The 25,609-nt window shown below is 36.9% G+C and overlaps 2 pseudogenes across 1 annotated transcript; both read left to right on the forward strand.

Annotated features, from left to right (window-relative positions):
• The first annotated feature begins 3,365 nt into the window (after window positions 1–3,365).
• Window positions 3,366–6,550, forward strand: LOC146908440 (heat shock cognate 70 kDa protein-like; annotated as a pseudogene).
• A 16,403-nt stretch (window positions 6,551–22,953) lies between these two features.
• LOC146908441 (heat shock cognate 70 kDa protein-like) lies at window positions 22,954–25,258 on the forward strand (annotated as a pseudogene). The gene is made up of 2 exons (XR_015019038.1): window positions 22,954–23,173; window positions 23,518–25,258. The product of XR_015019038.1 is annotated as a heat shock cognate 70 kDa protein-like (transcript).
• Window positions 25,259–25,609: the final 351 nt, after the last annotated feature.

Here is a 25,609-nt window from a genome sequence, read left to right on the forward strand (position 1 = left end):
TACACACGTATTAATGCAATGGAGATAAAGAAATTCTTTTAAGAGAATAGATGGACTTCACACTGGATATGGAATTGTATAGAAATAACTTCATCCTATAGTTCATTTCATCACATCCAATTCAATATCTTCAACTTTACATTTATGATCATGGTGAATGCACCATTATCCAATAAGAACATTTAAAATTATTTTTCTCTATCTTTTACTTATACATTTTTCTTCATATATGTGAAATGAACAAATAATTCACTTATTTTAGGGCGGAAGATATATAGTTTGTTAAGACGCATCTATCTAAGAAATACTATAAAAATCAACATTGTTAGACGAATAGTCATGCACGTAAGACTTTAACATAATACTTCATTCATGCATTTGCTTCATACACACGTATTAACGCAATGGAGATAAAGAAATTCTACTTTCAAGAGAATAGATGGATTTCACATTGGATATGGAATTGTATACAAATAACTTCATCCTTTTTTTTCTTAAGAAGCTACAAATAACTTCATCCGTATAGTTCTCTAATTGAATATATCATCCTTCCCCATTAACCAAGAACTTCCAAAACCTATATTAACCAAGACAAATAACCACGTTGAATCACATCACATATATTAACAAATACAATTAACCATATTGAATCACATTAAATTAACCACATTGTATAGCAGGCGTCTCCTCTACTGCACCTAGTCTAATTGTGGGAACACTTTGTGCGTTTGTGTGTGAATTGAAAAATCCTATGTCCCATATATTAGCAGGAGTAGTATTTATAATTTTATATAATGGAGGTTTGACTTCTAAGGGTATTTCCTTGAAGGTATACATACTTGTAAACGGGTGATGATGGACTCAACATGACTAGCACACGTGCTTCAATGTTTGTTTGGTCTAGGAATGATAATGGGGCGGGGTGGGGACGAATTTTACATTCCCCGTTCCAATACCCGATTCTCATATACTTATCTGTTATCCTACCAATACCCAACGAGGATGAGAAATTAAACCTCATCCCCGTCCCCGACGGGTTCGGGTATCCCCACCCCATCCCCGTCCTCGCATTGAATAATTTTTTTTAATAAAAAATAGAAAAAAATTTCCAACCCCTAGAGAAATGTTGTAATGCATTATCAAGCAACATACTCACTTTAACATTTTTTAGACCGATTGATTTAGTTGCACCTTTAAATATTAATGGTAGTTTTTATAACACGACAATTATCAAACAAACTAACATGACATATCAACATAAAGTAATTTTCTGCATTCGGGACGTGTTTGGGTATGGGTTCGGGGTGGGTACCTATATACTCGTTACCCATCCCATACCTGTGTTTTGAAATCAGGGAAAACTCAAACTCATACCCAAACTCGTCAAATTGTGTTTGGTTCGGACGGTTAACCATGAGTATGTGTTTTGTTGCCATGTCTAGTACGGTCGGTTTTGGGTCATTAATGACCAAACCTTATAATTTAATTAAATATTTTTGTTTTAAATATTTTGTTTCAGTATACGTAAGCATTTTGCACGTGTTTAGCACACGCCACCATGCTCTTAACACATGCCTACACGTGTCTGGCACACGCCAACGTACGTCCTCCATAGATTAGTGCAAGTCAACTCAAGTCGTTAATGAGGCATTAGTGAGACAGGATTATGTCGTTGATTCCACAACAGTCAAACAATCTCGACCCTCCATTTTGGTTGCCTCATTTGTTCTTGCACTATATAATGAGGGTTCCACCTCACATCAAAGGTTATATTTAGTTATAAAGAATTTTTCTCTCTTCTTCCTTTGTCTGCTCGATGCATTTTCGAGCCAACTTCTCCATCTTTGTAATATGAAAAGAAGATTGGCTTTAAGCCCTCATTGTTATAAAAAAAAAAAAAAAAAAGGTTTTGGTAACTAGTGCCCTAAGGGCATTGATTAAGGAATCCATTAGTAAAAATTTGTCTTGAAAATACAAGTTGTTACTTTTGTATTGGTAATATTTACACCATAGTTGTCAAAGCGGAAATGCGGCGCGGCGCGGGATGCGAGAGCGAAGCGGACGATATTTCATGACGCGGACATTAATATATTTAATATTAAAATACTATAATGTTAGAAAAAAATACTAAAACACCTTAAACATCACTCAAAATTCATGAAAATACTAAAATACCATATATTACTACTATTATTTTATTGCTCAAGTAGTGGTCTATTAGTTTTTATAACCATTATTGATCTATTATTAATAAATAATACAACATTCATAATGTTAAATTAAAAAACTAATTAATTTACGAAATATGTCTGAAAATATTCATAATGTTAAATAATATCTAATGTTAATACCATTGTGTACATTTTGTTTATAAAATAAAGATAAAAAAAGAAGAATGCATGGGTGTATTTAGATAAAAAACTGAAATGAAAATTAAAAAAAAAAAGACCCAATAGGCCCAGCCCAATAAGATACTATGAAAGTGGGTTATCTTATTATACAGCCCTAGTTTTTTATGCAGCCGCCAGCCACCTTCTTCATTTGTCTTTCTTCCCTTCCACCATTTTGTCTTCTTCATCTATCTTTCTTCCTTTTCTTCATCTATTTTTTTGCTTTTTTTGCTTCAATTTCTGGAGCAGCGCTACTGACCGCTCCCAGACCGCACCGCACCGGCTAAAATCGGCCGCTTTTGACCGCATCGGCCATCTGACACGCACCGGCACAGCTCAACGCGAAGAAGCCAAAAAAACCGCTATCTCGGTCGCGAAGCGGGCGGCGCGGCGCTATTGACAACTATGATTTACACAACTTTTTGTTGCAAAGTTATTTATTTTAGTACTATAACCAATGCCCCAAGGACATTCATTAGCGTTCTCCCAAAAATAATAAGAAAATAAACCTTTTTTTTTATTGATATTGTAAAATAACATACTCCTACGTCTCACAATAGTTGTCTTCTTTCCTAAAAAAATTATCTTAGATTATTTGTCCTTTTTACAATATCAATGCGATATTTATAACTTTTTTTCACTAACATATACCTTATTTATTACATTTTAATCATCTAAAACTATTCCACTAACAATTATTAACAATGGTATTTTAATAAATGATATATTTTGCCACTAAAATTAACACTATTAATTATTTCTTTCAAAAAAAAACACTATTAATTATTTGCTTAATAATCGCGAAAAACCCAAATAAGATAATAACAAATGAAGTACTATAATTTATGATTTAGTAGATATTAATGGGTATATTTCTTCACAAATTTTCAAGAGAGTATATACTCGAATGTTTATTTTTTCTCCTTCAAAAAAAACTAATTTTTATTTTTTCCTAAAAAAACAAACTAATATTATTTTGGTTTCCATTTTTTTTTTATCTTTATACTCGAATGGAGTATTTTGTGAAATTGATCAGAGGGTTTATAATAAGAGAACGGTGGTAGTTTAGGTTGCTTTAGTCCAAACAAGCTTCTTGTGTGCTGGTGCGAGACGGTGAGAGACAAAATGTAGCAATTAGTTTCTGCGTGGAAAATGTTGTATTGTATCCATATAATAATTATACTACACACAGCGATGAAACGCTTCATTTTTCAAAAATAATTGTATCGTTGGTTATTTATTGGAGTAGTAGACTTAATCAATCTCAATGTTACTTGTTGAATATAAAACGAGCATTTTCTTTGGAATAAAGGGAATTGCTCAAAGTGTGACAAGAAAACTTACTACAAGGTTAGTTAACGTTTCTAGCTAAGTTTTCCTGTTATTCTTTTGTTTCCTTGAAAGATGATGATGCTGAAAAAATATGAAGGACCTGCTGTGGGAATCGACCTTGGTACAACATACTCTTGTGTTGCAGTGTGGCAGGAGCAACACAACAGAGTGGATATTATTCACAATGAACAAGGCAACAGAACAACACCTTCTCGTGTTGCTTTCACTGACAAACAAAAGTTGATTGGTGATGCTGCCAAGAATCAAGCAGCCACCAACCCACAAAACACTATCTTTGGTAACTTTTATTCTCTACTCCCTTGTATATCTACTGTTATTATATATCGTATTGTTATTTATTTGCTTCACAAATGAATGATAAAAAACATGGTAAAGGTTCAATTTGGTCCAAAAACAACTTGGTTTAATTCATTATTTGGTCCTAAGATATTATTTTTAATTCGTAAAATACAGACCTTAATTACATCAATTTGACAATTTAGTCTACAAAAATCACAAATGTATGATAAGTTAGTTATTTTTAAGATAATTTGTATGGACATTTTAGTCCTGATGAACTTATCGAGTGCTATTTTGACAGCTTTGAAATTTTGAGAGCTAAATTAGTACTTTCCATTCCTTATAGATCAAGTAAGCCTCCCAACTTGCCTCAATGATGGCTGTTTCAGCCTCTAAGTTAAGAAATAACTATTGTTAAGAGTCCCACATCAGATAGGAGATGGCCCGACAATGTGTTTTTTAACAACTATTAATGTTTTTTTCAGATGCTAAGAGGTTAATTGGTAGGAAGTTCAATGATGATGTTGTTCAAAAAGATATGATGTTGTGGCCATTCGAAGTCATTGCTGATGTTAACAACACGCTTTTGGTTGTAGTTAAGTACAAGGGTCAAGAGAAGCACCTATGTGCGGAGGAAATTTCATCAATGGTCCTCACAAAGATGCGAGAGATTGCTGAAGCATATTTGGAATCACCGGTTAAAAATGCAGTCATTACTGTTCCAGCTTATTTCAATGATTCTCAACGTAAAGCAACCATAGATGCTGGTGCCATTGCTGGCCTTGATGTTATGCGGATAATGTGCGAGCCCACTGCAGCCGCTGTTGCATATAGCCTTGATAAGAGAACAAATTGTGTCGGAGAACGAAATATTTTTGTATTTGACCTTGGTGGTGGGACTTTTGATGTGTCTCTTGTTACAATTAAGGGTAAGGTCTTCCAAGTTAAGGCAACTGCTGGAAACACTCACCTTGGTGGTGAGGACTTTGATAACAGAATGGTGAACCACTTTGTAGAGGAGTTAAAGAGGAAGAAAAAAGTGGACATCAGTGGAAACTCAAGAACCTTGAGGAGGTTGAGATCAAAGTGCGAGAGGGCTAAAAGGACGCTTTCTTTTTCTGTTGACGCCACTATTGAGGTTAATGCTATATTTGAGAATGTTGACTTTTTTTTATCGATCACTCGTGCAAAGTTTGAGGAAATCAATATGGACCTTTTTAATGAATGTATGGAGACTGTTAAGAGTTGTCTTACTGACTCTAATCTGGACAAGAGTAGTATAGATGATGTTGTCCTTGTTGGTGGTTCTTCTAGGATTCCCAAAGTGCAGCAGCTATTGGGGAACTTTTTCGGTGGAAAGGATCTGTGCAAGAGCATCAACCCTGATGAGGCAATTGCTTTTGGTGTAGCTGTGCAGGCTGCTTTGTTGACTGATGGCATTACGAATGTTCCAAACTTGGTGTTGATTGATGTTACACCACTGGCTTTAGGTCTTAAGCTACATCATGATCACATGAAGGTAGTGATTCCTAGGAATACTACCATACCTGTCAAGAAAACATCAGATTATGTAACAATTCAGGATAACCAATCCTCAGCCTTGATAAAGATTTACGAGGGTGAGAGAACTAGAGCCAGTGACAACAAACAATCTGCTTGGTTCGTTTAGTCTTGTTGGTATTCCCTCTGCACCTCGTGGCCATCCTTTCAGTGTATGTTTTTCTATTGATGAAAACGGTATTTTGACAGTTTCTGCTGAGGAAGTATCCACTGGCATCGTGAATGAGATTATGATAACCAATTATAGAGATAGGTTATCAGCAGAAGAGATTAGAAAATTGATTCAATCAAGAAGCTGAGATTTACAGTGTTGATGACAAGAAATTCAAACAAATGGCTGAAGTGAAGAATGAATTGGATAACTGGGTTTACAAAATTGAAACTGTTTTAAAGAATCCAGCTATTAATTTGAAAGAGAAGAAGAAGATCAATGATGCAATTACAAGAGCCAGAAATTTGCTTGACGAGAATCACCAGCACGAAATAGATGTTCTTGAGAATCATTTAAAAGAGTTCAAAAGTATGTATATTAACATAATACTTTAGTGTTATCTTGTTGTTTCGTACGCAATGAATGCAAAGCCTTTGCAGGAAGATCTACTGCTAATTTAGGTTTTCATAAATTTTCCAATGGTATATGGTTTATAACTAGCCAGAAATCAATTATGTGGAGAACAAGTTTTTAGCATGGCTTGGACGGTAACTCTTTTTGTTTATCTCATGAGCAATTCATAAATTGAATGCATATACGGAAACAACTGCCATCCATATATCCTCCTTACCCAGAAGCACGACACACTTCCTCCATATGCTTAAAAAGGTAGAGAGGACAACAAGAGATAAAAGATTCCAGGGTTATGCAATTTATACACTTTCTCCATAATGCCTGGGATGGACAATTTTAACTATGATTGAAGATTTTGTTTTTTATTTGTATAATCATTGAGGAAGAAATATCATTTTCAAGATATACAAGTTTTCTATGTTTTGCATGATACACATCAAGAAATTTAGTAGATACACATATGGCCATAACATTCTACTTTAAATCCACTGCTTCCGTGATTTTTAGTAAGATATTTATTTAGAATTTTAACGAGATGCCAACTTTTGCAAAGCCTCAATTATGATAAGTGATTATGTCTCTTGCATAAGTGTTTTTCTTCTTCCTACTTCTTTTGGAGAAGAATTTGAAAGAATGTTGAACTATTTCTATTGTGCTCGAAGAAAAGCGGAGTGTGAAGTATCAATTGGCTAAAATGGGACAAGATGACAACAATCCGTAAAGATTATGGTGGCTTAAATTTCCGGGATCATGAAGGCTTTAACCTTGTCATGGTGGATAAACAAGGATGGAAGCTTCTCACAATTAAAACTCTTCCTATATTCTTAATAGAGATTTCTAAGCAAAATATTTTCAAATAGATTTTCGGATGTGCTCGGTCATAGTCCAAGTTACGCGTGAAGGAGTATATGAAGCATCATTCCCCTATTAACACTTGGTTATGGGAGGAGAAATGGAGATGGAAGTATTAATGTATGGTCTGATCCGTAGATTAGAACTCACCATAATATGAAGCCTGCATCACCACCTCTGCATCATCTCTCTCATATGATGATCTCTCAACATTTTGACCAACAACACGAACTCGCCATAATAGATTATGGATAAGTCCAATTCTCACACACCTATCAAAAGATCATGCCTTTTGGTCAAATAAATGTGATTTGATGTCATTATATTCTCTAAATATGTTAAAATTATAAAAATATTGTAGAATGTGTTTTTTTTAGTAATTTAATGTACTAATTTAGTAGTAAACAATACATTCGAGAACTAATCTAATTAGAAAAAATTGCATTTGAGAATCAAATTCGTTAAGAAAAGACACATTCAGAGATACTTTTGTATTTTTTTAAACATTTAAAGACTATAATGACAATGGCTATCAGATCCAAGAAATACAACGAATGATTGCTCTTTAAAAAATATTTTTGTTAAAAAAATATTTATAAATAAACTTTGTCTATAAATAATTCACGCATGACATCAAATACTATCAATATTGAAATTTCAAGGGGCGTCAACTTAATGATAAGAGTAAAGTAAACTTAAGGGATATGGATTCAAATATACTACTCCATATGTCTCATACTAGATGTCATCTTTCATAGTTTTTTTTTATTAAATTTTTTTTCTCTTTTATAGTACTAATACAACATTTATTATTATTTAATTTCCACTACAATACTCTTATATATTGCATTTCAACCATCTTTAAGACTTTAATCACTCCACTAACTATAATTAATAAGATTGTTATAGTAAATGATACATTTTTGTCATTAAATCAACATTATTAATCATTTTCTTAATAATCGCGTAAAACTCAAATAGAACACTTAATGTGAGACAGAAGGAGTACTACATTTGTGTCTATCTCTCTCTTATATTGATCTCTCTTGTATCTTATCTATCATTTCTTTTCCTTCTTTCCCTCTCATAAATCACACAAAAATACATTAAAGTCACGATGATTTTAACCCCCCCCCCCCCCCCCCCCCAAAAAAAAGTATAGATTTGTTTGTAAACAATGTGGCAAATTTCTTGTTTTTGTTTTAGTGAGCACCATCAGAAATAAATTACTCCCTCCGGTCCTATATATAAGAATAAGCAATTTTCCATAAACAATTCTACACAACACAGAAAACCAATAAGCAATTTTCTACATAATAAGCAATTTTAAACATTAAGCAATTATCATAAACAAGCATATGATAAGCAATTTTCCAATTAACAATTTTGAATTCCCAATTCTCAATTCTGAAACCCTAAAACAAGTGATTGGAGAAGAAAGGAGAAATTGGTGAGTGAATTGGCTAACTCAGACAAGAGGCGATTGTGAATAAGAGAGAAACCAGCGGGAGAGTGAGAACTGAGACGAGGTTGAGTCAGTGAGAAGAGGAGAGATGAGAGAAATAGCCTGGCCGCTGATATTGTTTCACCAACAACGACGAACAAATGAAAGATTCGCAGCTGGGTGTTGCAATCGAACCAAAATTTAGGGTCTCACAGGGGAAAATTTATTGTTTTGCAGAAGAACTTCATAGCTAGCTCTAGAACGACAACGTTGTTAGTGCTGAAAAGGATTTTCAACCATAGATTCAGTGAGTTTTAACTATGGATTCAACAAGTTTCAGCGACGTCGATGGAAAAGGTCTAGACGAGTTTGAGAGAGAGACAAATCGAGCTTTTGAGATAGAGATGTAATGGATTGCTTCAACAGAGAAGTAAAAGAAATTGGGGTTAGTATTTTTTTTTAGAGATAATAGTTTTTAAATGGATTTTGAAGAGATGATGTTTTTTTGTCAAAAAAAAGAGATAATGTTTTTTTTCCAGAGCAAGAGTCGAACCAGCAACATCCAACTTAAAACAAAAATTTCTTAGGTCGGGTGGTCAACGAACAGACTTAATAAAATGACTTGTTAAGTAAATTGGTCAAACCATCGACTAAAGCAATTTAATTCAAATAATTTTTTAAATTACTCTATCCATGTTAAGTCGGGTAAGTAGGTAACCGACCTAAGAAAGTTTGAAAGAATTGTGAAACTGCCACCGCATCACTTCTTAAGACGGGTGGCAGAGCGAACCGACTTAAGCACAAATCTAAAAAGCATTTTTTGTACTAGTGTTGTGTTATACTTCAACATCCTACAACCCTACCGATCTTGGTTCAATGTAACAAATCTCTCAATTCTATCTATACTTGTCTTTGTTATAGGATTTCAAGAAAGTTAGTAGATCATCAACTCTCATTTTCTATTTATTTAGAAAAGTCAGGTGTGGGGTGTAATCCAAAGCAATTGGTTTATGAGAAAGGAAGAGAGTATGATTCAAACTTCTTATAAGAAAGGAGTGAAGTGTAATCTACTCTTTTTTTTTTGTTACAAAGCTAAGAGAAACAAAGGGAAAAGAGGAAAACAAAAACACAAAAAAAAAGACTAAAGTCTACGGAACCACGATCCCGCAGAGTCTGAAGCTAAGAGATCAGACAATCTTGTCGGAGGAGAGGTGTGATCAACATACTTCAAGGTAGAGTGTGACCAAAAAATCTGCACATATATTTCCTTCTGGAAGAGTGTGACCAATGGAAGCTAGCTAGTCAAGATTGAGGAGATCCTTGATGTCTTGAATCAATGTAGCATACTTATGAAATCTAGGGGTTAGCTTTTTAAGGATTTGGACACAATGGAGAGAATCTGTGTAGCAGAAAACCTCTTCAAAGTTCATCTCCTTAGCAAGTAACAACCCACGATGAAAGGCATGAAGCTCAACAAGGAGGATGTCAGATGTGTCTGCAATGTAACCTGAAAAACATGTCATCCAACGTTAGCTTTTTAAGGATTTAGACATAATGGAGAGAATCTGTGTAGCAGAAAACCTCTTCAAAGTTCATCTCCTTAGCAAGTAACAACCCACGATGAAAGGCATCAAGCTCAGCAAGGAGCATGTCATATGTGTCTGCAATGTAACCTGAAAAACCTGTCATCCAACTTCCAGTCTGGTGACGAAGTAAACCTCCAAATCCTGCTTTGATGGGATTTCCAAGACAACTACCATCGACATTAAAAATGATACAAGATTGATTAAAAGATTTCCATCGAACCCATTTATCTACAATCGTTGGGGTTAGAGAGCTAGAGATGCAAGATATTAGGGTGGCAGATAAGTTACGAGCTTCCATGGCAAGACGGTAGGTAGGGATAGAAATATTAGAGAAACAAGTAGAGTTCTGATTTCTCCAAGACCACCACACTCCTGAGGCGAAGATATTGGAGGATTGGGAGGTGAGTCCTTGCTTAAGCCAACACAAAGTATCTGTATTAGAGAAAAATTCAACGGAGGTGAAGCCCAAAGCATGCCAAAGATGATTGGAGCTTATGCAGTCTCTGATGCAATGAAGGAAGGTTTCTTCAGATGAAGAGAAACAAGGACAGAGAGCATTAGGAGCAAGGTTCCTGATGTAAGTTTTTCCTACATGTCATATAACTATGTACACGTGAGTATATATAGGATCGTTTCCACAGGGAGTTACGTTAATCATAAGCATTTTCACAATAGTACACATTAAGGGTTTGGATATAATTTGTTTGTTTGTAACACTATATCCACAGATGACATAAAAGTAAAAACGAGAGGAGATCGAACTATTTCGCTTGCGGTATAAGATAACGAGCAAGCATAACAGCAGCAATCTCTCGATCGATTAACAGATTCTAGCTTTATAACCAATATTAGTACAATCATTTCTACAACATCCTTCGTGTCCAAAGTGACATCGTTATTTCTAAGTTAGCGTTTAAACATTCGTGTCCAAATCCCTTAAACGATAACAAAGTCGATCGGATAACTTAATCGACCGTGTCCAGCCTGATTAAGTATCCGAAAGCATTAAAATCTTGATTAAAAGTAATTATCAAAGGTTTACAAACTTGTCAAGAGTGATATAACATAAGATAGATTGTTATTCTAGTTCTAGATTCAAGAGTTCGTGTCCAAATCATCTTGAATCTCTTTGAAAGCATTAAAAGCAAGAATAACAACAATATTGAATCATTAAGCTAGAACCCTTATATATTAAAAGATCAAAAGATTACATAATAGCTTGATTGTTACCTCAATACTACAAAGAAGGTGATAGTTACACATAGACATGTAAACTAATGCAAGGAATGAAGGAAAGATGAAGATTCCATGCCAAGATCCTTGATGTCTTAATGAATCTAGGGTTGAATCTACTCCTTAATCACTTGCTTTGTGTTTCTCTCTTTGAAATAGCTCTAACCTCTCTCTAAAAATGTATAAAATGTTTCAATGGAATAGTCAATATTCTAGAGAGAGGGAAAACTTGTATTTAAATGGGCTGAAAACGTGTAATCTCGCTTACGCGAGATAAATCTCGCTTAAGCGAGAAGCCTAAATATCTAGCCATGACCAATGAAGTCTTGCCACGTAGCTCTGATCCTTGATGAAGTTGCATCTCGCGTAAGCGAGTTGGAAGCGAGCCAGAAGCGAATGATCCCTGGAGAAATCTCGCGTAAGCGAGTTAGAACTCGCGTAAGCGAGGTTGCTTCAAACTTAAACCACCTTTGAATCCTGCTTGAGCGACTTGGAAGCGAGATGGGAGCGAAATTTACAATTGTTCCCTGGAGGAATCTCGCGTAAGCGAGATGATCTCGCGTAAGCGAGATTCTAAAAACTACAAGCGACCCTGGAAGCGAGATGCAAGCTAAGGTTGAGCTTCTCCCTGGAGAAATCTCGCTTAAGCGACATGACCTCGCGTAAGCGAGATTCGTTTGGTTCACACACTTGAGTTTTGGTCCTTGCTTGTCATTTCCTGCATAAATTGGGTAGAATTAGGCATATAAAGCATAAATGGTATAATTACAATAATTGATTGTTTTTCCGTAGATAACTTGCATAACAAGTCACTAAAAATGCCTCTTTTAACACATGAAATATATTACTTTTGAGCACTTATCAAACTCTCCCCAACTTAGCTTTTTGTTTGTCCTCAAACAAAAGAATCAAAAGGAAACTCACAAGGCTTTGGACAAGCTTTCTAGCACAGTACCAAACAATTCAAATCAAATAAAAATTTTCAAGTGGTGATTCAAATGTGAATGCACCGGCAAGCATGAAGTTCTCCATTATTCCTAGCACAGCTATAAATGTGAAACAAGTCCTAAGCACAAAATTTACATCATAAACTTCAAAACATAAACATAACTAACTATGAACCACGTCTAACACACTTCTTTTAAAAGTAAATGAATACTATGATAACAAAGCGAGGGTAATGAGCACTCATCCAACAATCATGCTAACATCCTATTTAAGTTAGGTGTCCATCCAAATATCGTCTCAAAAAGCATAAAAGCATGGATCAAAAGGTCTTGCAAGGGTTAAAACTTGGCCGGGCTACAAAAGAAATGTCATATGTGGGGCAATTGATCAGAAAGCCTATCAAAGAGGAACATTCTTTGTATCAAAACTTGAAATCCAATAACTTCCCTACCAATATTTACAACCTTTGGTGATTAACAATCAAACCATAACCTTGACAACTTATTCTATTTTTGATTTTTCTCTTTCTTTTTCTTCTTTTTCTTTTCTTTATCAAATGTAAAACTTTTTCTTTGATTCAATGTTGTCAGGTTATTTTAACAATTTCACCAGAACTTGACATATAATGCCTCCTTCTTCTCCCCAACTTGAATACAACAAAACTCTAATTGAATGTTCCCCTATCCTAAGGCAAGGGACAAAGTACAAAAAGGTTAAGGGTTCAACAAAGTAAAAATATCAAAATCCTATAAGAATCAACCATGAACTGGATTTTTGAAAAATTTCAGGCAAATTCAATGAGCATTGTGCTTATGAATATTGACAGTTCATGTTTGAGGACTTGATTCATTTGGTTCAGATTGGGGTATCAGATACTCACTCTTCTCACAGGTAGGCTTTATGTGGTCAAGTAGGTTACTCTCAATTCAAAAAGTGCCTTGATCCTTTCCATGCTTTCAAACAATTCAAAATAATTATCAGATTTAACATAACTAAAATAAGTTAGACGGTGATTATTGGTCTCCAGCATATATACAACAGATTGAAGCTACCTCACATTTAGGTTAAGTATTAAGTGGTTCAAAATTATTTATGTTTATGAAAAGAATTAAATGAGATACATTTTGTGCAAAGTACAAGTTTCAAATTCATAGTAACACCTAGAACAACAGGAAACCAATACCTTGGTTTTGCGCTTTCTCACAATTCATATCATTATCACTCACCTGCTTTTGCTCAATAATTGGCTCCATGGAGCACTTTAAACTTTGATGTTCATGAGCAATTTTTCTTTTGACGAAACACAAGCAAGATTAAGCAAAAAAAAAATTCATCCAAAGCAATAAGTTAAAAACCAAACAACAAGCTAAGCTATTTAACCCAAAATGAAATTAAAATTAAACCAAAATATTGAACACCCAAAACCGTGTTCAAAAAGTATAAGTTCAAAAGCGATAAATTGTTCCAGCATAAAAATAAAAAACATAAACTAAAGAGTCAAAGCAGAAGTCAAAGCAAACTAAGCATCACTAAAAACATCAAGAAATACGGTCAGTGTGCCGCATCATCATCCATATCATCCTGAGATAAATGGACACTGGTTGTCCTCTCTGGATCATGAGCACCATGCAAGCTAGCAGTCCTCTCTTGGGTATGAGCTGGTCCTGCTCCACTGCCCCCTCCTGGGTAAATTGGCCTGTCCCCAGGCCACATGCAAGAGTCATAGTACTGTGCCGGAGTGAACATGAAACACCCAGGGTCCATGTGAGAATCATAAAGATGAGAATAGATGCCCTGGTTGCTGCGGAAGATAGCAGCCTGCTGATCCATTATGTGATTATCTCTCAACTCTTGCCTTAAGGCTCTATTCTGCGCATTCTGCTCATGCTGAGTCATCCAAGCCTGCAAAGAAGCAAAATCAAAAGTGCCGGGCTGCTGAGGTGGTGGCATAGTCTGGTGAGGATCATCATGCTCTGGAAAGTCCTCAGTTGGGGGTACATCCTCAGGTGGGGGTACTTGAGAAGAAGAAGCGGCACCTTTGGTTAGTGCTCTGGAAATGTGACCCCGAATGTACTTGTCATCAATGGGAGAAACCAGCTCTTCTGAAAAAGGTTCGGTGACTGGCACCTGATGATTCTTAAGCAATCCCATAATAAATCCGGGAAAAGCAAGTCTGGTCTCTGGGCCTGCTACACCACCGAGAGCTACATGCTTCAGCTCTCTTGAAATAATTGCAGCCACATCCACTGCCTTTCCTTTGCAAATATGCCAGATCAGAGGAGGCATCACTTTCTTGGGAGTTGTGGTGACATGGCTTTTTGGCCAGACATTATGAACCAAGAACTTAAAAATAATCCCAGCTTTTGGCCTCATATCAGTGAAGGCTGCCAAATTGCGGTTACCCGCTTTGGACTCAGTGTATGTCCTTCCTGGTAGCAAAATTTCCCTCTTAATCTTACCAAGATTCCAATCAGCAGCCTCCTCTCTTTCCCCATAAGGACACAAGGCAGGTGTGTCAGGGTCATCGGGCTCGGGTAGGGTGTAAGGATTGCCTAGATACTCATTAATCGCATCCCTATCAAAGCGGATGGTTTTTCCTCTCACCATGGTGGTGTAAGAAAATGCAGCTTGCATTTCCTTAGCATCGCAATCTGGTAAGGAATTAGCATAAAACTCACACAAAAGGTCCAGGTTGATTTTGGGGTATGGGTTAAGGAGTTTCTCCCACTTTCTCTCAGTGAAAACGGCTGCAATGTCTGCATACTCACCCTCAGGGTTAATCCGGAAAATTTTGTCATGCCAAGTTTTCTCTTTTTTCAGCTCGAGAAACCTGGCATAGGTTTTGTTGGAAGTGTAAATGGTACGGTCCGGGTTTCTAGGTAAGGGTGCAGGACGGTTTACAACACCGGATGAGGAAGCAGTGGTTTTTCGTTTCTTGGTTTGTTGATTTTTGGGGGCCATCTGCAAAACAACCAGAAAAACCATATACAGTATAGCAACAATTGATTAGCACAGTATGGAATCAAATGGAAGTACACAGATTAGATTAACACAAAAGTCAGAAACAACAACAAGGTACTTGGCTATCTCGCTTGCAACTCGCTTAAGCGAGACCAGAAGCGAGATATTGAAGAAAATCTGGGCAAAAAATATGAAGACTCGCTTAAGCGAGAAAAGAAACTAAGAACTTCGCTTAAGCGAGGTTCTTCTGAACCTGCGAAAATTAACCCATTTCCAGTATATTCAACCAAACCCACAATATTTTCAACAAAAATTCAACCTCAATCCTCTACTCACAAAACCAACTCATGAAAAGAAACCAAAATCAAGACTTGTGTTCAACATTCAATGAAAACCCTTATTTTCCAAAGATTCCAAAATGGGTCAAAATTTACAAAATTGAATGTTGAAGAAAAACAGTGATGATTTTGATTCATTTTCATTGTTATGAACCTAAGGAAACAGTCTCTAGTCACAAACACCTACATCTAACCCTAACCATTCTAAATTTGAATAAAGCATGAATTTTGAAATTGAAAAGTATGAAATAGAAGGAGGGAAATCAAACCTGTTAAATCAGTTAAAGATAATGCAAGTGCAAGATGAAATTGTATGCTAATGATGAATGCTTGACTTGAATCAAAGAGGAATGATTTGGTGATTTAGGGTTAGTGTTTGTGAGAGATAAGAAGTTTAGAGAAAGTGGAGAGAAGAAGAGTTGGAAATCGTAAAAGGAAAAAATGAGTGGATGGGGGAGTGGTTAAGGGGAGTTAATCCCCTTGGAAACCGTTACAAACTTTTTGAATTAAAAACTCATCTCGCTTGCGCGAGATTAACTCGCTTACGCGAGATTTCTCCCGTAACCAAAAATTCAAAAATGCAGCAATCTCGCTTAAGCGAGATGAACTTCGCTTGAAGCGAGATTTACCCAGATATGCTTCTTACTTTGATTTGCAATGCTCATGATATTATTCTAAATGCTATAAAACATAAAAAATACTTACAAAACTGGGTGTGCCTCCCAGCAAGAGCTTGTTTTACGTCATGAGCTCGACGCATTTTGAAGAAATCATGGTTCGATTAGTGAAATCGTCGACAGACACCGATCAATTTCACCACCGAAGTAGGGCTTAAGCCTTTGCCCATTAACTGTCCAGTTGGCTTTTGTGACTGGATCCTCAAGCTCAACAGCTCCATATGGTTTGACCTCTTTAACCATGAAAGGTCCGGACCACTTAGACTTCAATTTGCCCGGAAACAGTCTTAGTCTTGAATTGAAAAGTAACACCATTTGCCCCGGCATGAATTGTCTCTTGGTGATCTTCTTATCATGATATTTCTTGGTCCTTTCTTTGTAGAGCTTTGAAGATTCATAAGCTTGATTTCTCAATTCTTCAAGCTCATGCATTTGAACTTTTCTTCTTTCACCGGCCTTCTCTTGATCAAAGTTTAGGAACTTCAATGCCCAAAATGCTTTATGTTCGAGCTCGACCGGTAAGTGACAAGATTTGCCATAGACCAACGGGTGTTGCAAGTTGTGTGTTGCAAAAGTGTGACCCTCCATCACTAATAAGAACTTTTGGTGTACCAAACCGGGTGAAAATATTCTTCTTTAGGAACTTCACTACCGTCTTGCTATCGGCTTTAGGCGATGCTACGGCTTCCACCCACTTTGAAACATAATCAACAGCTACCAAGATGTACTCATTTGAATATGATGAAGGAAAAGGGCCAACAAAATCTATACCCCAACAATCAAACACTTCCACTTCAAGGATGAGTTGTAGAGGCATCTCATTTCTTTTTGACATTGATCCGGTTCTTTGGCATTCATCACAATGCTTGCAATGTAAATTGGCATCTTTGAAAAGAGTTGGCCAATAGAACCCGGATTGAAGTACCTTTGCGGCTGTTCTCTCCCCGTTGAAGTGACCTCCATAGGGCGAATTATGACATTGCCATAGGATCTTCTTTGCCTCTTCATCATCCACACACCTACGCAAGAGATTGTCCGCTCCAATTCTGAACAAGTAAGGCTCATCCCACACATAGTGGTTAGCATCATGGAGGAACTTCTTGCGTTGTTGCCATTCAAAATCTTCCGGAATGAACCCAGTTGCTTTGTAGTTCACCATGTCGGCAAACCACGGTCTCACATTGATTGCAAGCAACCTTTCGTCAGGAAATTCTTCACGAACTTCCGGTTCATTCTTGGTTACCTCATTGTTTGTCAACCTTGAAAGGTGATCAGCTACAAGATTCTCCGTGCCTTTCTTATCTTTGATCTCTAAGTCAAATTCTTGAAGCAACAACATCCAACGGATGAGCCTTGGCTTTGAGTCGGACTTAGTAAGGAGATACTTGATAGCTGTATGGTCAGTATAAATAATAATTTTGGAACCTACAAGGTAAGAACGAAATTTCTCCATTGCATAAACTATTGCAAGTAACTCTTTTTCAGTTGTGGCATAATTGATTTGTGCCTCATTTAAAACCTTACTTGCATAGTGAATAGCATGAAAAAATTTGTCCTTACGTTGACCCAAAATCGCACCAATAGCATAATCACTTGCATCACACATTAATTCAAAATTTAAATTCCAATTAGGAGCAATGATTATTGGTGCAGTGGTCAATCTTTCTTTCAAAGTTTCAAATGCTAAAAGGCATTCTTTATCAAAAATAAAAGACTTATCTTTGTTGAGCAAGTTGCTCATAGGCTTGCTATCTTTGAGAAGTCTTTAATGAATCTCCGGTAAAATCCGGCATGACCAAGAAAACTCCGAACACCTTTGACATTCACCGGTGGTGGAAGCTTTCCAATAACATCGACCTTTGCTTGGTCTACCTCAATACCCTTAGCAGAAATCTTATGACCAAGGACAATACCCTCGGTAACCATGAAGTGACATTTCTCCCAATTGAGCACCAAGCTAGTTTCAATACACCGCTTCAGCACGGTATCCAAGCTATTCAAACACATATCAAATGACGAACCGAAAACCGAGAAATCATCCATGAACACCTCCATGCATTTACCAATAAAGTTGGAGAAGATTGCTTGAACACACCGTTGAAAAGTTGCGGTTACATTACACAAGCCAAATGGCATTCTTCGATAAGCAAAAATACCAAAGGGGCAAGTGAAAGCCGTCTTCTCGTGATCATCTGGGTTCATGGCGATTTGATTGTAACCGGAGTAACCATCTAGGAAGCAATAAAAGGATTGACCGGAGAGTCTTTCATGCATTTGATCCATGAAGGGCAAGGGGAAGTGATCCTTCCTTGTTGCTTGATTGAGTCTTCTATAATCTATACACATCCTCCATCCGGTGACGGTTCTAGTTGGGATCAACTCATCTTTATCATTAGTGATCACCGTCATTCCTCCTTTCTTGGGAACTACTTGAACCGGGCTTACCCAAGCACTATCCGAGATAGGATAGATCATGCCGGCTTCAAGCAACTTCACTACTTCCTTTCGCACCACCTCTTTCATGTTTGGATTTAAGCGGCGTTGTGGTTGTGCTACCGGCTTGTAGTTTTCTTCCATCATAATCTTGTGCATACAATAAGATGGACTTATCCCTTTCAAGTCGGATAACTTCCACCCTATCGCTTCCTTGTTGGCCTTGAGGACCTCTACCAACTTTGTTTCTTCATTGATGGACAAGGAGCTACTAATGATCACCGGTTTTGTACCATCTTTCTCAAGAAAAACATATTTCAAATTAGATGGTAAAACATTCAATTCTACCTTGGTGTCATCAACTTTTGCTTCTTCCTTGGATTCTTCTTTCAAATCTTCAAGTATGGCTTGATTAGGAAGAATCTCCTTCAAGGAATCTAGCTCCTTCAAACACTCTTCAATAGCTCTTGCTTCGTCTTCATCAATAGCATTGAGTGCGTCCACCAAAGCACTCTCAAGGGGTGTTCTATTGTGCAATTGCTTCCGAGTAGTCAAGATGACTTCTTCGGTTGCATCCATTTTGAAACATGCACCCTTGTCTTTCGAGTACTTCAAGGCTTCCCGGATGTTGAAAGTGACCTCTTCATCATTTACCTTGACCTTCATGATATTATCATCAAGATCAATCATCATCCGAGCCGTTTGCATGAAATTCCTTCCCATTAAGATAGGCACATCCTCATCTTCTTCGACATCCATAACCACAAAGTCAGCCGGAAAAATAAATTTGTCCACTTTTACAAGAACATCTTCGGCCATACCTAGTGGTTTTGCAAAGGATTTGTCGGCCAATTGCAACATCATCCTAGTCCGCTTTATACAAAGGTCACCAACTCTTTTGGCAACGGACAAAGGCATGAGATTTATGCTTGATCCAAGATCAAGTAGTGCCTTACCTACATGTGTTGTGCCAATAGCTACCGGTAGAGTGACTCTTCCTGGATCTTGCTCTTTCTTAGGCAACGTTCTTTGAATAATAGCACTACAATTGGCATCAATTTGGATTGTCTCTTCATCGTTGACTCTTCTTTTCTTGGACAGGATATCTTTCATGAACTTCGCATAGACCGGCATTTGCTCAAAGGCTTCTGAGAATGGTATATCAATTTGCAACTTCTTGAAGAGTTCAAGAAACCTTGCGTATTGTCGTTCTTTGTCTTTCTTCGATGGAGCATGTGGGTATGGTAAGCGTTGAGCCACCACTTGCTTCTCAACTTCTTGTTTCTTCCCTTTATCTTTCCCCACATCTTTCTTTTTCCTCTCCATCTCCTCTTGTTCCACTAGATCTCTTTTTTGATTTTTTTCTTTTTCATTTAATTCTTCTTTATTCTTTATATACACTTCCTTCTCTATCTCTACAACATCCTCCTCGAACTTCTCTTTATCCTCCTCAATGACAACTTCATCATCCTTCTCTTCAACAACAATATCTTCACCTACCCTTTTACCTACTACTCTACCACTCCTTGTAGCAATAGCTTTTGACTGCTATGCTTTGTGATGCTCCTTAGGATTTGGTTGAGTGTTAGCGGTGAAAGTTCCCACTTGCGGAGGACCTTGAGCCATTTGTTGTGCTAACTGACCAACTTGCGTTTCAAGGCCTTTGATGGACGCGTCGGTATTTTTCTGGTTAGCCATGGACATTTGCATAAATTGCTTCAAAGTTTCTTCGGTGCTTTGGGAATTGTTAGGTTGTTGGGGGTTATTTTGTGGTGGAAATTGGTATTGATTATTGAATGGTTGTTGAAATTGAGGGTACGGTTGTTGGTAGAAATTTGATTGTGGATATTGGTAGTTATTGTTGTAAGGTGCTCTCCATGGTCTTTGAAAGTTTTGGTTGCCCGAATATCTTCCTTGAAAGTTGGAAGTACCCGGATTTTGTGCTTGTTGTGAGGTTCCGGCTTGGTGTGGTTGGTTAGGTCTTTGTTGGTTTCCCACATAATTGACCTCTTCTCCCTCAAAAGAGCCGGGAGCGGGACAATCTCCGGTGGGATGATCTCCCGTGCAAAGTTCACAAGTGTTAACTTGAGCAGTTCCACCTTCCTTCATGAGTGATTCTAGAATTTGTTTTGGCATAGCTCTCATCTCCTTTTGCATAGCTTCCATTTGTTGAGTGAGAAGCTTGTTTTGAGCCAAAACTGCATCATTTGATTCTAGTTCAAGGATACCGGCTTTCCGTTGTTGAGGATTCCGGTTGTGAGTTGATCTCCTTGTGTTGAGAGCCATCTGGTTTATGATCTTGACAACATCTGCTGGGTTTTTCAAAGTAATAGATCCACCAGCACTAGCATCTAACATTGTCTTGGACATGTCTTGCAGCCCTTGACGAAAAAGGTAGAGTTGCATTTGGCTATCAAAACCATGCTTTGGACAATTCCTTAGCAATGATTTATAGCGCTCCCAAGCTTCACATAAAGACTCACTTTGGCCTTGAGAAAAGGTTGTAATTGATGTTTAGCTTCAAGATGTCTATCCTCAGGAAAGAATCTTTCTTGAAACGCTTTCTCAAGCTCAGTCCAGTTTTCCATCAAAGAAGTTGGTTGATCAATATACCACTCCTTAGCCTTCCCAATCAAAGAATGAGGAAACAATTGCACGAATACACCCTCTTCCTCATTTTCCTTCAAACCAAGTGTCCCGACGATAACATAGAAGTTCGTTAAGTGTTTATATGGATCCTCATGATCCATACCGGTAAACTGGTTATGAGTTATCAAGTTTATCAACCCTGACTTCAGCTCAACTGATTTAGCATTTCGATTTCCAAGATTAGCTAGCCTCCTCGGACTAACCCACATTGGTAGAGCATCATTTTCACCTTCATTAGCCATGACTACTTCTGGTTCACTCCTCGGAGATGATAGTTCAGAAGAGTGTGAAGAACCACTAAGTGAAATAGCATGCACCGAACCGGAAGGAGAAGGAATAAAAAGTAAAGATTCCGGCTGAGCCAACCTGACTAATCTCCTAGCTTCCTTTGCTTGCTTCCTAAGTAACCTAGCAGTTTTCTCAATCTCAGGATCAAATTGTAGGTCTTCTTTAGCAACGGTACCTCGCATAAACAAAGTTCACCAAGACTATACCAGGTGGTTAGCGTAAATAATAATGAATGATATAGGTATATGCATGAAAGAATTTTGTGCAAAATTTGACTTAACATGACAAAATTGTTCCAATACTTATAATAAAAATTTCCGTTACTCCCCGGCAACGGCGCCATTTTGATGTAAGTTTTTCCTACATGTCATATAACTATGTACACGTGAGTATATATAGGATCGTTTCCACAGGGAGTTATGTTAATCATAAGCATTTTCACAATAGTTCACATTAAGGGTTTGGATATAATTTGTTTGTTTGTAACACTATATCCACAGATGACATAAAAGTAAAAACGAGAGGAGATCGAACTATTTCGCTTGCGGTATAAGATAACGAGCAAGCATAACAGCAGCAATCTCTCGATCGATTAACAGATTCTAGCTTTATAACCAATATTAGTACAATCATTTCTACAACATCCTTCGTGTCCAAAGTGACAACGTTATTTCTAAGTTAGCGTTTAAACATTCGTGTCCAAATCCCTTAAACGATAACACTCTAAGCATACTCATCATGAACACTTAAATGACACTATGACATACACCGTATTCAATAGCATTCAAGCGTAAATCCGTCAAAAAAATACAAAGTAATTGAATAACCTGAATTTTAATGCAAATACAAAGTTTTTTGAATGACTATTAGCCTAATATTAAAAAAAAATTATAGGACAATAATAACATTTAAAACAACTTGATTTAGTAACACTAACAAGAATTAAATTGTTTATTGCTTTCACATTATTTCAAAAATATATTTATAACTTTTTTTGGGGAATATTTATAATTTATTGATGGTTGGTTCCATTCATTGTCAATTTTACGGGACCAGTATACAAATGGTTTCCCCAATCAATAATTAGCTTCTCCTTGGAAATAGTTGGAACCATTGGCAATTCAAAATCACCCACACTCGCGTATTCTCCATATGAGAGAGCAGAAGAATGTAGCAATGAGACGCTTCAGTTTTCAAAGACAATCGTATGGTCACTTATTTACTACTCAATACTTGCTCAATATAAAACGATCATATTCCTATTGAATAAAGGGAATTTCTCAGTGAGTGCAACAAGAAAACCTTCTAGGTAAAGCTTCTGAGCTTCTTTAACAATGGTATAGTTTTGATTTAACTTTCGAGTTTTTTATGAGCTTCTGTTGTTACTTTGATAGGTTATGGCGGAAAAATATGAAGGATGTTGCGTGGGAATCGACCTTGGCACAACGTACTCCTGTGTTGCAGTGTGGCATGAACAACACAATAGAGTGGAGATTATTCACAATGAACAAGGCAACAAAACCACACCTTCTTGTGTTGCTTTCACGGACAAACAAAGGTTGATTGGTGATGCTGCTAAGAATCAAGCTGCTACCAACCCGCAAAATACTATCTTTGGTAAGTTATTAATTATATTCCGTTATATATTTAGCATTTACTGCTATTATTGTATTGTTGATGCTATGTTAGCTACATAGTGTGACCTATTTGTTCTTGAAAAATAAAAATATGACAAATTTTACTTTCAAAAATCTAAAACATAAGTATAATTAGTTATTTTTTAAGATAATTTGTAGGAACCTTTATTTATGGTAAGTACTATTTTGACAACATTTGAAATTTTTATGGCAAAATTAGTACATTTTATTTCTTAGAGATCAAGTATGTCTGTGTTTTTATCACAATGATGATTAAGTTGGCTTTTGCTCTAATAAATACAATTTTAACATGCTTTTCTCCAGATGCTAAGAGGTTAATTGGTCGGAAATTCACTGATGACATTGTTCAAAAAGATATGAAGTTGTGGCCATTCAAAGTCATTGCTGATATAAACAACAAACCCATATGGTTGCTGTTGAGTACAAGGGTCAAGAGAAGCAGCTGTGTGCGGAGGAAATTTCATCAATGGTCCTTACAAAGATGCGGGAGATTGCGGAGGCATATTTGGAATCACCAGTTAATAATGCTGTCATCACAGTGCCAGCATATTTTAATGATTCTCAGCGAAAAGCCACCATAGATGCCGGTGCCATTGCTGGCCTTAATGTTATGCGGATAATGAGCGAGCCCACTGCTGCAGCTGTTGCATATGGTCTTGACAAGAGAACTAACTGTACTGGAGAACGAAATATTTTTGTGTTTGACCTTGGTGGTGGGACTTTTGATGTGTCTCTTGTTACAATTAAGGATAAGGTCTTTCGAGTTAAGGCAACTGCTGGAAACACACACCTTGGTGGCGAGGACTTTGATAACAGAATGGTGAACTATCTTGTTGAGGAGTTCAAGAGAAAGAAAAAAGTGGACATTAGTGGGAACCCAAGAGCCTTGAGGAGGTTGAGAACAACGTGTGAGAGGGCGAAAAGGACCCTTTCTTTTTCTGTTGACACCACTATTGAGGTAGATGCTTTATTTGAGGGCATTGACTTCTTTACAATGATCACTCGTGCAAATTTGAGGAAATCAATATGGACCTTTTCAATGAATGTATGGAGACTGTTGAGAGTTGTCTCACTGACTCTAAGATGGACAAGAGTAGCATAGATGATGTTGTACTTGTTGGGGGTTCTTCTAGGATTCCCAAAGTGCAACAGCTATTAGGGAACTTTTTCAAGGGAAAAGATCTGTGCCAGAGCATCAACCCTGATGAAGCTGTTGCTTTTGGTGCATCTGTGCAGGCTGCATTGCTGAGTGGAGGTTGTAACAATGTTCCAAACTTGATGTTGATTGATGTTGCACCGCTGTCTTTAGGTTGGAGGCTAATTCATGATTGCATGGGTGTAGTGATTCCTAGGAATACTAATATACCTGTCAAGAAGACAAAAGAATTTGTTACAATTCACAATAACCAATCCTCAGTCTTGATAGATGTTTATGAGGGTGAGAGGACTAGAGCTAGTGACAACAAACTGCTTGGTTCATTTAGCCTCTCTATCTTGTCCCATGTGCCTCGTGACCATCCTTTTAATGTATGTTTTGCTATTGATGAAAATGGCATTTTGACAGTCTCTGCCAAGGACGATTCCACTGGCAGTACAAATGAGATTACAATAACTAATTACAGCGAAATGCTGTCGACTGAAGAAATTAAAAAATTGATTGAAGAAGCTGAGAACTACCATGCTGAAGATGAGAAATTCCTACAAATGGCTGAAGTAAAAAATGCATTGGATAGCTGCGTTTATAAAATTGAAACTGCTTTAAAGAAGCAGAATGCTAACTTGAAGCTCTCCACACGAGAGAACAGGAAGATCAATGTTGCAATTAGAATGGCAAAAAATTTGCTTCATGAGGATGACCTTCACGAAGTAGATGTTCTTGAGGATCATTTGGAGGATCTTGAAAGTATGTTTGAAGACATTATAGACAAGACTGGTTAGTTTCTTTTTTTCTTCCATTAACATTTTAGGTGTTCTCCTGCTGCGCTGTTTTGTGCGCAAATGAATGCAAATCTTTGCATGAAGCTATAGTACTTTGTGTTTGATAAAACACCACTGATGTCAAGGAAGCTTACTCTCTTTTTCATCAACAAACAATGATAATAAATATTGTAAGGTGGATATTTAATTCTAGGGTCATGTTAACTTGTGCCCTAAGGGCACAAGTTAAAGTGCTTAAAATAGAAATTAAAAATAAATTTCATATTGAAAGTATAACTTTTGCAACTTTTAAGATATTGAATGTACAAGTTCCAAGAAAAACCTTCTATATTTAGTTTCTTAACTTATGCCCCAAGGGCACAAGTTACCATTTTCCTTAATTCTATTATTGATCTGTCAAAATTTATATTCTAATGTGATGTACTTTGTCGATTATAATAGTTAGTGCATAGAATCA

The sequence above is a fragment of the Medicago sativa genome, chromosome 7 (genome assembly GCF_051527215.1).
Source record: "Medicago sativa cultivar Bolivia chromosome 7, Bolivia_mono, whole genome shotgun sequence".
In the NCBI taxonomy this organism is placed as follows: domain Eukaryota; kingdom Viridiplantae; phylum Streptophyta; class Magnoliopsida; order Fabales; family Fabaceae; genus Medicago; species Medicago sativa.